General features: G+C 38.1%; 1 protein-coding gene across 11 annotated transcripts in view; it reads right to left on the bottom strand.

Annotated features, from left to right (window-relative positions):
• Nucleotides 1-14,066, bottom strand: part of Aopep (aminopeptidase O (putative)) — a 349,371-nt gene that overhangs the window by 181,511 nt on the left and 153,794 nt on the right. The window lies entirely within an intron of this gene.

The raw sequence follows: 14,066 nt of genomic DNA, 5'->3' as shown, positions 1-14,066 counted from the left end.
CTGAGCTATATCCCCAGCCAGTAGTTATTTTTTTAAAAGTGAAAAGTATACGGCACCCCCCCCCAAAAAAAACACTAACAAAATCTACTGAATAGGGTCGGGCTCAGTGGTTCCACTGCCTGCCTTGCAAACACGAGGGCTCAAGTTCGATCCTTGGTACAAAAAAACAAAACAAACAAAAAAAAACTGCACTGAATAGAAGAATAGATTAGATAGCACAGTGAAAATAACAAGAAACAATCAGCACACTTAAGGGTAAGCTCAATAAAATTTATTCAATTTGAAGAATAGTTAGAAAATAATTTTTTAAATGAACAGAAATTCAAGGCTCTGTGGGAAAATAATTAGAGATCTAAAACCATATCACCGAATTCTCAGAAAGATAAGACAAAGAATGTGGGGTTGAAAATAATTTTCAGAGAAATAATGACTGAAAATTCTCCAAATCTGGTAAAACAAAGAAACTTAGATTCAAGAAGCTGGACAATCCTAGATAGATAAATGCAAAGAAATCCATGCTAAGATACACTGAGATTAAACTTCTGAAAACCCCCCCCAAAAATCTTGAAAACACAGAGAAATGACACATTATCGATAAAGGAAAACCAACACAAACAAGTAGTTGTTGTATGGGTGAGGCAAAAGAGAGTAACATATTTTTAAACACCAAAAGAAATGTTAATCCTGAATCCATTTAAGTAAAATTGTCTTTCAGAAGAAAGGAGAAACAAAAGGAATCTCATTATGACATAGAGAAATCATTAAGAAAACTATAAAACACAATATACAAAAATAACTTATAGGGCCAGGGATTTAGCCTCTGGGTTCTTTCCCCAGTACCAAAACCAAAAACAACAAACTTATAATCAAAATGAAAAGCAAGAAAAAAGAATGGAAAACAACAGAACAACAAATATAAAACAAGTAATAATTATTTTAAATGGTCTAAATCTACCAATTAGAAGGTGAACCCTCAATTCTAGATCTTGTCTATAAAATATTTACTAAAAACATAACATTTTAGGTAAGGCCAAAATAAAAAGATGGTAAAAGACATATAAAAATAAATCCAAAAAGCAAGAATAGCTGGGCGAGGTGGTGTACACCTGTAATCCCAGCACTTGGGAGGCTGAGGCAGGAGGATCACTGTGAGTTCGAGACTTTAAAAAAAAAAAAAAAAAAGCAAGAGTGGCTCCATTAATATCAGATAAAATAGACTTTAGAGAGAAGAAAAGGACAAAGAAGATATACCCATCCTAATGTGTATGCATCAAACAACAAAGATTAAAGTACATAAAACTGAAAGGATGAATAGACAAATCCATAATTGTAGTTGGTTACTTTAATACCTCATTTCAACAACTGAAAAGATCTAGAACTGAACATTATCAACCAACAAGATCTAATTGGTATTTATAGAACACTCCATTCAACAATACCAGAATATATTCTCTTTCGAGCACACATGGAACATTCATCACAATAGACTCTAGGCCACAAATAATTAATAAATGTAAGATAATTTAAACCATACAGAGTACATTCTGTGCCCATAATGGAATGAGATTAGAAATCAATAACAGAAAATCTCTAAACACTTGGAAGTTAAACAATGCCCTTCTAAATAGTGGGTGGGTGAAAGAAAATTTTAAAAATCCATAAAGCTGATGAAGCCAAAGTGCAGCTGAGAGGTAAATCTACAGTTTCAACTGCTTGAGAAAAGAAATGAACTGAAGTAACAACTGAAGTCCCTATACCTCAAGAAGGGAGAAGAAAAACCTATACCAAATAGAAATAAGGAAATTCTCAAAATTAGAAAATAAGTCAATGAAACTTAAAATTCTTAAAACTCAACATTAAAAAATCTAGTAACAGAATGTGAAATAGGAAGAAAAAGGGCAAAGGGGAAGAGGAAATGGGAAGGGTAAGGGAAAAAGAAAGAAGGGAATGGAATCAATAAGAGAAAATGAAAAAACGGAAACAAAGTCTTTGCAGGTAGGGAGGGGTGGAGGGAATGAGAGGAGGGGAAGGGAACGGGGAAAAATAAGAACCAAGATGGATTATGTAAAGGTGCAAATTTCCAATGATGGATGTCATTATATTATATACCTAAAATGTACCAATAAAATTAATTTTTTCAAAAATCTAATAATTGAGGGGCCGGGGATTTAGCTCAGTGGCTCCACCGCCTGCGTTGTAAGCACAAAGACCCAAGTTTGATTCTGGTACCATAAATAAAAAAAATCTAATAATTGAATTAGAAAGAAAATGGCCAAAACACACACATATATATCTCCCCAAAGCAAAAACAGTATATAAACAAGTGAGAAAATATTCAACATAATTAGCCATTTGAAGAACGTGAATTAAAACCACAATAAAAAATTACTACATACCAGGCCGGGGATTTAGCTCGGTGGTTCCGCCGCCTGCCTCACAAGCGCGAGGACTGGAGTTTGATCACCGCTACCCACCTACCCCCAAAGAATTATTATGTACCTCCACATTGGTTAAAATAAAAATAATAACACTAAATGCCAGTGAGGATGTAGAGAAACTGAACCACTCACGCATTGCCAATAGAAACGTAAAATGGTATACTGTCTCTGGAAAAAATAACTCCAAACTAAAAACGGGCTTAGCATATAACTCAGTGATTATGCTGTCACGGACATTTACTCAAAGAAATGAAAACTTATTTTCATGCAGAAACTTGTACATGAATATTCACAGCAGCTTTCTTTGTAACCACCCAAATATCCTTCAGTGGTGAATGGTCAAACCGTGGTATATTCGTACCACAGAATTTTTTTTTTTTTTTTTTTTGGTACGAGGATCAAACTCAGGATACCAAGGAATTCTACTTGGCAATAAAAGGGAACAAACTATTGATAAACACAACAGCTTGGCTAAACTTCAAGGAATGATGCTGTGTGGGTGGAAAAAAGCTAATTTCAAAGGATATATGCTGAATAATTCCATTAATATAATATTTTGTGAAATAACACACAGGAGGAAGTAAAAGACTAGCAGCTACCAGAGGTAAAGGGACAAGTGTTTGTAAAGGGTAGTAACACAGAGAGCCTTTCAGTGATGGTACAGTTAAGTATCTTAATCATCATGGTGGTGGTTACACATGGTGGCGGCAGCTACATCCATGATAAAATTGCATACAGCTTCCCATATATGTGCATATGGGCACAACACACACACACTGAAAAAGGGAAGCATGTGTAAGTAGCGAAGTAGGAACAAACTGTTGGCTGTATCACCGTCAGCGTCCTGGTTTTGATATTACAGTAACACAAGACGCTAACTCTGGCGGGCAGGCTAGGTGACTGGTACCTGGGACCTCTGTATATATCTTTCTGCAGCTTCCCAGGACTTTATAATCGCTTAGAAATAAAAAGTAAACACATATATACACACAGGATAGTTCTTCATGTTCTTCAATTTATTGTTTGAGGAATTAGTATTATTTTTATACGAGCATTATGGCAAAAAAATTTTAAAGTTTCATTTTTTGGAGAAAAAAGCTCAAATTGGTTGACACAATTACCTCAAATGTCATAGATTTCCTTGCTCATTTTCAGTTTTATTCCTTTACTTGTCAATAATCAAATTAGTGATATACTACTATAGTTAAAATAGTCCTCTTTTGAAGATGTGATATTGGGGAAAAGACAAATCTTCCTTCATTACTCAGTCAAAGCATACATGGCGTACATGAAAACTTCCAGGGTGACAAATCCGTTCAGAGTAAAATCGACTACTCACTCCTTTAGGAGGGAAACTTTCAGGGTTTAAACTGGATTTTGGAATGGTCTTATTTCACTTAAACATACACAGGTCTATATAAGAATTCAATTTGCCTTCATTACTTCCACCCATGTTGGTACCATTCTGTACATAGCTCTGAGAATATCTATCTGCCCCTGAGCACAAAACACAGGACTGAACTACCTCACGGATTCATTCTTCCAATATGACCTCCAGAAGATATTCATAAAAATTCAATGGCCATAAGATTGAAATAGTGGCTGCCTTCCCAATCCTTTCAATCTGGCAGGGGCCTCCAGATAGATTTTTTTTTACTCTACGGTTTACATTATTTCATTTGTTCTTTAATACACCTTATATTATAATGTAGATTTATATAAATATATCCATTCATAGTATATTTATGGGTACTTTAAGGTATTTCAAGGATAGTTGAAACTATTGGGCTTTTAGACTTATAAGCTTAATTTAAAATATTAAACAACCTTGGTATAAAATGGGACTATACTGTTCCACAACAATTGAATAATGAAAAGTAAGAGAAAATGATCTAAATGTATCAAATCAGTCTAAACTTTTCCTAAGAAAATCTTGCATGATATCATCTCCTTTTTGTATTTCTGAACTCAAAAAGCAGTATTTTTTTTTCAGCTTTAATTGAGTTTATTGGTACATTTTAGGGATACAGTACAGTTACATTCATTGTTGGGATCTTGTACCTCTACATGACAAGTCTTGATTCTCATTTTTTCCCCTTACCAAAGCAGTATTTTTATTGTAGAAAATTTCAAAAGAAAGAAATCATTTTTATTCTGGAATTTTTAAATGATCACATATGCCTTCTTAGATCTGTAACATGGACTAGTAGGATAATTTACTTCAAGAAAATTAGTAAGTGCTTAGGCCTATATATTTTTTTGTTTTGTCAGATTTTTGTTACTATAACGAAATACCTGACATAGAAGCATCTGATGAAAAAACAGAGGCTTCTTTAACTCACAGCTGGGGAGGCTGAGGGTCCAGTCAGCAGAACAGGTCCAGTAGGAGGAACTTGCTGGCCCAATCACCTCATGGGGCAGACAACATCTGCAGGTCAGGCAGGTGATCACCTCCAGAACCAAGAGTGAGGGCCTGGCTTGCTCCTTTCATAACAACCCCCGCACAAGAACTCCAGGGGTTGCAAGAAAAGCACCTCGGACACACAAGGGCTACTTCAAGCCCTCAGTGACCTCAGAATTTCTCACCAGCCCCACCTCCTATAGGTTTCACCACCTCTCAAAAGCACCAATCCTTTACTCACCTGATCCACTGGAAGTACCTAATGAAACCATATTCAAATCATAGCCACTCATAAACCACATGAATAGAAAGGACTGTTTGGACCCGGGATTTAGCTCAGTGGCACCACGCCTGCCTTGTAAGTGCAAGGTCCTGAGTTTGACCCCAGCCCCACCTCCTATAGGTTTCACCACCTCTCAAAAGCACCAATCCTTTACTCACCTGATCCACTGGAAGTACCTAATGAAACCATATAAAAATCATAGCCACTCATAAACCACATGAATAGAAAGGACTGTTTGGACCCGGGATTTAGCTCAGTGGCACCACGCCTGCCTTGTAAGTGCAAGGTCCTGAGTTTGACCCCTGATACTGCAAAAAAAAAAAAAAAAAAAAAAAAGACTGTTCGCTCCTATAGGACTCAATCACATAGGTATCTTTTCTAAAGCATTAAAATTGAGTTTTTTAAAATTTCAGTTTCTAGACATCTTCTCAGGAATGTTTATACATCTAGCAAACCCACCCCGCCCCTGGCTATATTTTATTTGTGTACTTTAAAACGTGCTAATAAAACCCAATTACCCACTACTTGACAGATGTACATTACTTCTGTCTCTGTTTAGGGTTAGTTTTCTCATAAGACAGTTTTCTGTTGCTCTGACCCTTGGGTTCCATCCAAAACTTTCAATTTTCCACAACGCTTTTGTGGTTTTAATTTCTACCATCGCTTTTTGGTTTCAATTCAACTAACCTCAGTCATACTGACACTGACCCTGGCCACTGAGCCAAGAGAGTAAATGTGTATTTTGTAATAACGGAGCAGTAGTTTGCTATTTAACATACAATGTCTTTCAGATCTTACATTGCTTTGATTTCATACAACTATATCCTTTTCAATATAGACAATTCTCGAACATATGACCACATTATTTTAACTGCTATGATTTTGTAAGAATTTTCATATAAAAGGCTTTTACAAATCAGAAAAGTTTAGGCCACACAAAAGATTGCACATCTATTTTACCTACTTGTTCTCACTATTCCAGGCACTATCCCGGGAGTACAAGACTATCTAGGAGTTTAAGGATGGGTTTAAGAGTTAACAGACTTCTGCTTGGCAAAAAAACACATTCTCCTCTTGCTCGTGGACTCTGGTGTTAGGAAACACTGTCCAGTCTCCCTTGAAGTTACACGAGACTGTTCCACCCAGGAGCAATATTAGCCACCAGCAGACCTGGCTCATGGAAAAAAAAAATCTGTGTAAACTCCTTCACACTTTTTCCCTTTAAGCATCTGAATGATAACTACTGTAATAGAGCATATTTTCCATTTTAGTATAAAATAATAATAATGTCACAAATATTAACATAGCACTTTGAACCAGACCCTCATTGAGCTCATGTATGCCGAAGATTGAAATGCTTTAAATTTTTCCATGAAATTCATATATGTTACCTAGAAAAACGCAAGGAACAAGAGTTTTAAGAGAAAACACTTCGTTATATTCATTGTTATGAGCCTTCTAAAAATAGGTCACAATACAATGAAGGGTTAAAGAGCTACTGCTTACATCCAACGGTCCTACGAGATAAGTACTATAGTAACATAGCCCCCATTTTTCAGATGAGGAAACTGAAGTGCACAGGGTTCGGTAACTGCCCCAAGATCACACAGCCAACGAATGGCAGGGCTGGGAAGAGGATACTGCAGTCCTGCCCCACAGCCTGTGCTCTGCCTCACTGCCTCCACTGCGTTCTAATTCTGTTCAGATGGCAGTATGTGGTTCGCATGCTGTGACTACGTCATTTAGCCTAAACATGTGTTTAGTTAGATGTCTTCATGGGCTAAGAGAATCTCATGTTCAGCTTTCCTAGGAGCTTAGCTGGGACACCACAGACCAATTTCTTATAAACTCCTTTAGTTAGCAGCGCAGCAATCTTGGGTTTGGATCGAAAGCGTCACCTAAGCATCCTTGATTGTTTTTCATTAATGATTTTCCCTACTAATATTTAGGGATAATCTGAGACTAAAGAAGTAAGCAGAGTTAGTCAATGGTATCTCCTGGTTTCTTTCCTCTCACCATCTCTCTCAGAGAAGAGACAGGACAGGAAGGGCTTCTGAAGCTGTGACCTCTCTAGGTGCTGAGGAGGTCAGCAGTCCATAGGACAGGACCAAAGAGCTAGGTCTTGTTATTCCAAGGTAGGTTAGCCTAAGGTAGGGACGTTCCCCACCTAATTGCAAAGCAAAAGTGATCCATACAGGGACTTCATCTTGTGACTTAGTCTTACTGAATGAAATGTTGGCTGCCAAGTTTGCAGTAGGTCCCAGTTTTCAGAACCTCTGCCTGAGATGGAGGTCCCACAAGATCTATCATTCCACAGTCTGCTAACTTGTCTTCTCCATATGGTCTTCAGCATGTCAGAGAGGATTTGTCTGATCTCTGTCTCAGCTCTCAACTCACTTTGAACTCACGTCTTCTGCCATCAAGCCAAACTGTTTCAGAGGAGTAAACTTGTGCTAGATAAACAAATGAGATATTTTTCTCACACTTAGAAGTAATTACTTTATTCTAGTAACTTCATTATTTTGATATATAAACAACATTTTCCCATCATTCTTGAACTAGAAGTGAGTTAAAAAACATGTGGGTGGGTCAGAGCTTCAGGAACATGAGTGGAAACAACAACAACAAAAAAAACCCAAAACATGTGGGTAAAAACTATGGACCCTGAATTGAAAAATATACTTAACATATCTCTCTACTTTAACAGTTCAAAGGGCAACCAGAAAGGCTACTGAACTTTACCTAAAATGGAAATCAGACAAACAATAAAGGGTAGGGCCAGAGATTTAGCTCAGTGGTTCTGCTGCCCGCCACGGAAGTGCAAGGACCAGAGTTTAATCCCCAGTACCAAAAAAAAGGGGGGGGGCAAAATTTAAGACTACTAATAAACAAAATCTTAATGAGTACTTTATAAAACTTCTAATTACCGGCAGCTTATTTCTCCACTGTTGGCCTGGGAAATATTTACAGAGGAATTCTTGGCCATGAATCTATGTTAAAGCTTCCTTCCCAGCAGGTGAAAGGCATAAATTCATATTTGGCAGGGATAGTATAAATAACATAGCTGCCCTGTTAAAAAATAAATAAGAAAATACTGATTAAAATGTCAATTCAGCAAGGCAGTCTGCCTTCTGTGTCTTGGAATAATTTAGTGCTCAAAAATCTTCCAAATGCCTTTCTGGACCCCTCAAAAATATGTAGAAATTTCCGTCTCTGGTTTTAAATTGTAGCATGTGTTATTGGGAATCTGAAGAGCTTTCCATGTCTGCTTCCTTCATCATACTGACCTCTTAGTGGGTTGAGACCAAACCATATTTCTTCTGGCCTTTAACAAAAAAACAAAAAGAAAGAAAGAGAAGAGAAAAGAGAGTCCACGCATCTTAGGACACAGTGAGTTCTCTGAAACCAAATGGAGGTAGAATTACTGCCCAGTCTCCTACATGTGTCACGGATTGATGAGTCAACCTGTGAAAAGTGCCTAAAAGTTCTTAGAGGAAAGACCACAGATCTGTAGAAAGTATTAGCATTATAAAAATAGCTTAGTTTTTCCGTGGCTTTTTAAAAAAGGAATGTTCTTTCGACTGCTGTTAGTAACCAATTTTTTCACTAAAAAATAATAACGCCACCACCCAAATTGAACACTCTAATAGAAGAATATGAAATCATTAGCACTTCTCTTGGGCCACAGGAGGGGAGAGCAAGTGCTAAGCAATGCCTTTGAAAACACTCAAGATGCTGCTTGGGATACAATATTGAAGTAGTATATAATATACTTTGAAGTTTTTTTTCAATTGTTTTTAATGATCTGTAACAAACTTCTAACTTTCTTCCCTTATTTCTGTTCAGTATTAAAGGAAGTCTGTATTTTGTTTTGTTTTGTTTTGTTTTTGTTTGGTACCAGGGATCGAACCTGGGACTCTGCGCTTATGAGGCAGGCAGCAGAAATCTGTATTCTTTATAATCAGAAAATAAAACATAATTCTTTCATGTATACTTCACACATTCCTGATCGTTCTTCATTTTCTTAGACAAAGTTGTATCCCACACCCAGGTATACACGAGAAGGATCATACTTAACTAGTATATTCATGCTGTAATGAGAATAAGACATATTCACTTCCCTGTGTGTAGTAGCTCTATCTTGACTGACTTATGTTGGAAATATATCACTCACTACCTGGAGCCTTTTATAGTAACCTGATAAAACAGAGATGTTTGTTTCAAAGCTGTTGATTTAAAAATTGTAGTAGTATTAAGCACTGTCTTACTCTTTATTAATATATTAAATATTTAGGTAGAATTAGTAGCACAAAGGAAGCTAAATTTGTTTTTTATGGTTCCCAAATAACTGCTGGTTGATAAATTACTAGTAGTGAGCAAACCAGATATGAAGGAAGAGAAAATAAAAAGAGAAGCAGTTTTTTAGGCTTTGTTTCTTCTTCCAATTTGGGCAAAGTCCCCAGCTCTTAGGGCTAACTCCTAACCGCCCCTGCAATTGTTACTTGTTAAGCTATGCGCTGGCTCCAAAGAGTCAGGTGCTTCCTAAAGTTATGAGATAAGACCACACACACCATCCATCTGTTAATTCCAAAGAACTCTGGAATCAGGACTTAAATTATATTCTTGGTCAAAAGGCATAATGCTGTTTTTCCTGTTCTTTCAAATAAGAGAAATAAAAATAGAGGTTTGGAGAAAGCATTCAAGTATTTTAACAAGAAGGTTTCTCCTACGTTTCCTTTGGCTACCCTGCCAGAGCATTTTTGACAGATAATTGGACTAGAAACAGTGCCCCTGGAAACCATCAACCAGCATTCCCACCCATTAATTAGGTGATTCACTTCCATTTTTTTCTCCTTATTTTTCCCCTGTATCCTTTCCCACCCTTTCCTTACTGCTTTTCCTTTGGATCATCTATACCTCCACTATCTTCCTCCATCGATTTATTTGTGTTATGACTCACTGCCCCTGGATATATTTCCTTTTCTTACTGCCTCTCCTGGCCTCTGGGTTGCTTCTCTGACATATTCTCCTGACTGGCTACTTAACCTCACCGTAAAGATCTTAACCATCCTGCAGGTGAGAAAGCTCTCTGGGGCCTCCCTTTGACTGTTCCAACTTGCAATGGTTTTATTTGCCTTAAAGTTCTAAGGCACCAATGAGTGGAACCACACAATTAGTACTTAATTACTGTTTGTTAACCTTTCATGTCATTTTTTTCCAATTGAGTAGGCAGCTACTGGAGGAGAGGGACTATTATACCCAGCTCTAGCGCCTGTAATAAATTTAATAAACAGAAGCAGATTGAGTAGGGTGAGGCACGTACCTAGTGTGAGGCAAATGTGATAACCACTACACTACAGAAAGGTGTGTATCTAGTGGAAACCAACTACAGCCCCACTTCAAGTAAGAGGATTTGAGGGGACATGCTGGTATAAGAAGCTCGCCAATGGAGCACGGAACACAAAGAGGTACTTGTATTGCTTCATCATCAAAATTACACGGACGTAAGGTTTCTGAGTAAATGAACCCACAAGCACCGGGTTTGAGCCCATTTCTTCATGAATTATTTGAGCTGCCATGTAAGCCAATCTTTCTTGGATTGAGTTTCCATCTCATGAGGTGCTTAGACAGATGACCTTTAAAAATCAACCAAGCAAAACAAAAACAAGACTAAAGGGTGATTAGTACCCTCATTTAGATCCTTACCGGTATGCGATTGCTTGCCCTGTCATCAATCTATTTTAAACATATGCTCCACTTGGAGGATGATTTATTCATATATTTAGAAAAATGTCATTCTAATAAGTACTTGGAAAAGAAAGGGAATTCTGCGCACTGTTTTTATTGTGTCTAGAACTGTTGACTCCCTAAGATACCGTATTATATTAAAAACTAACAGGAAAAATCTTCACACTGTTTTGCTTCTAATTACTAAGAGACAAGACAGGAAAACACTAACTGAACTTTGGTATCAGCAAATATCTGATAGGTAAAATGCTTTCAAGTTTGGAATGATCAAGTTGATAGGAGGTCGACCCAGACATTCAAGTGTGTGGATTCCAGTCAATGCTCCAACATTACTAAAAACAGCACATGCCAGAGCTATTTTCTTAAATCAAGCAATCTCTGTGGTAAAGGAAAGGGGATCCAAATATCAAGGCAAGCATGCCACTGGCCTGAGATATGTGTCAGATTTACTGTAACCAAGAAGATTAAGAAGGCCACCAGTAAGGAGGGTGTGTATGTGCCACATTCATATGTCAGGAAGTCAGAAAATTATATGATCAAGGTAGAGAGGTTCCTGGGTAGATGATAAATAAACATCATATTTAAAACAGAAAGGCTGAAAAGCGGCCATGGCCTACAGATAAAATGATCGCTTGGGTCAAGGCATTCCCTGTGCCTATGGTTAAGAGTGCAAAGCTAAAGATAGTAAGATGAATCAAGGCCATATGAAAAACTATAATGAGAGCGGACAGAAAGGTCACTGACACAGGCTCAAAAGTATGATGTTAGGGTGGGGCCTCAGAATGTACTCCAGGCCACAGGCCTCAGAGAATGGAATCAGAGTCATGCCCATGTTAGGAAAGGGTGGAGACGAAGGTTGAGAGAGGAATGGGGAGAAAGATGGGCAGCCAAGGTGTACTGAGAAAGGGCGCGACTGAACTGCTGAAGCAGCGCACTCTGGCCTCACCCAGCGAGGGCACACAGGGGCAGGGGGCAGCGGGCCACCCTTCCAAAGCAGCCAGCCACAGACAGATCTCAAGTAGGGCAGCGACCCTTCGAGGCCAAAGGCGTTTCTGAAAAAACTTAAATGATGGTGACTTTAGTTGTTTTGGCTTTTTCTTCAAAACCACATAACCACTAACATTCTACTTCTTTTCCAAGTTGGCCAACCCACATTCAATTTACATATTCACTGTCCACAAAAGTCACAGCATACAGTTATCACCCAGTACTAAGCACTAAGTACCTCTTGCCTTCAACAAGTTTTGATCTCTGCCGAATTGTGGCATCAGCAAGCCCAGTTTACTGGTCTATCTAAATGGCCCTCCCTTTGTGGCTACATCTGGCTTCAAATCTTAGCCCTAAAAAATGATAAAACAAACACTGGTCATGCTGAGAATCCAAATATATGTAAAAGTTCTTAGCATATACTGGGCACATGATTGTAGTCTAGAAATGTAAATAATTATCATTAATCCTTGGTTGTCTTCTCTTTAAAGGGGAAACAAAAAATCACGTCATGAGCACCCTCCTCCACTTTAAAAACAAAACGTGTGGCTTCAAATCCTTTTCCTATCCAATGGCCAAGTACCCTTGTCATATTCCATCTTGCCCATTAGAAAAGAAATCAATTTGATAATGCCACTGGTACCAAAGGGTCACACAATAATACTACAAACTCTAAGAAGCAGTGTGTATAACAAGATCGGACAATGACTACACAAAGGAATAATTTGTGGAGAGACATTCACAGCAGATAGTCTGTCCTTAAATGACATGGTACAGCTAAGTAATTATCCATTCCATTTCTGGGTAAGATGAGCCTTATCTGATTTGTTTCTATACACGATATGCTTCCTCTTTTACTAATGCAATCTAATCTAAAGGTATGGTGTAAAGAAGAAAACATTACCCACCTCATTCTACATGCCTGTTCTATCCCACAGCATATGACCGCCAAAAGGCACTAGTAAACTTTTCCAACACGTTTTGCCCAGACAATGGACTGAGTGGAAACTGAACGAAACAGATAAGGGTTGATGACTCAAGTTTCCAAACAAATTTTTAGCTAAATACAGCCTCAAAGACTAATCACTAGATGCAATCCACTCGTTAGAAATAGAGAATTCACTAATAGTCCACAACTCCCTTTGGAATCAAACACTTGGAACCTTAAAGTTAAACTGGACAAAAAGCCTACTGCCACGGAAACATGGACAGATTTCAAAAACATACAGTAAATGTTCTGAGAATAAAAACAAACTGCAAGTTATGGAATAAATGACTATTCACATTAAGTTTTGAAGTGTGCCAAGCAATAAATACTAAATACACACACACACACACACACACACACACACACACAGTAAAATAGTAAAGACAAGCATGAAAATGAAAAATAAAGTGGTTGCCAGGGAGAGGGAAGGCAATGAAATTGGGGAAGGACACAACAGGGAGCTTCCTGTACAGTCACACACCTGTGTGCCTCACACTTGGTTGGCTGTTATGTTGGTGCTGTCTTCAAACTCTTCATAATGTTAACTTTGAACTTAAGTAAGTGATATCAATAGGGCAATGGAGCATGCGGGTGAGCAGGAGCTACACACATTATGTGAGTCTGCCGCCATTCCTTGTTCCTCCTCCACATATGGCGGCCAAAATGGCCAGGAACAAAGAATTCTGATGTTCTCTTGATGCTCTGGAATTCAGCGGGACTGGGAGTCCAAGGTAGAGCATACAAGGTAGCTGCATTGTATCTCAGACTGGAGAGTAGGACTGTTGACAGCCCTTCTTGAGAGAGGAGTCTGCTTCCTATTCAAACCAGAACTTTTAGGGCTGAGGGTTTAGTTCAGTGGTGCCCCCCTGCCTCAAAGAGGCAAGGTCATGAGTTCGATCCCAGGTACCGAAAAACAAAACAAAAAAAGCACACAAAGTGGAACTTCTAGATGCAGAAAAAAGGCAGAAGTATCCTAAGAAATATTAACAACCAAGAAAACATCATGTAATTTTTTTTTTCCGATTACATTTCCATATTAGCAAACCACTACGCCAAAAGTGATGGCATACAAGAGAAAGATAAGGCAACCCACAGTTCTTTCTCCTTTTAGTTTTTCTATTTTCACCAGTACCAAGGAGAGTATTGGGAGAACATGTGTATATCAAAAAGTGAAATAAAACAGCTGTTAGCTCTGTGTAGTCTTTCCACTGCTCTGGGGGA

The sequence above is a fragment of the Fukomys damarensis genome, unplaced genomic scaffold (assembly GCF_012274545.1).
Source record: "Fukomys damarensis isolate Sample0158 unplaced genomic scaffold, DMR_v1.0_HiC HiC_scaffold_27, whole genome shotgun sequence".
Lineage (NCBI taxonomy): Eukaryota > Metazoa > Chordata > Mammalia > Rodentia > Bathyergidae > Fukomys > Fukomys damarensis.
The sequence above is the reverse complement of the archived record's forward strand: the minus strand, read 5'-3'. Positions and strand labels throughout refer to the sequence as shown.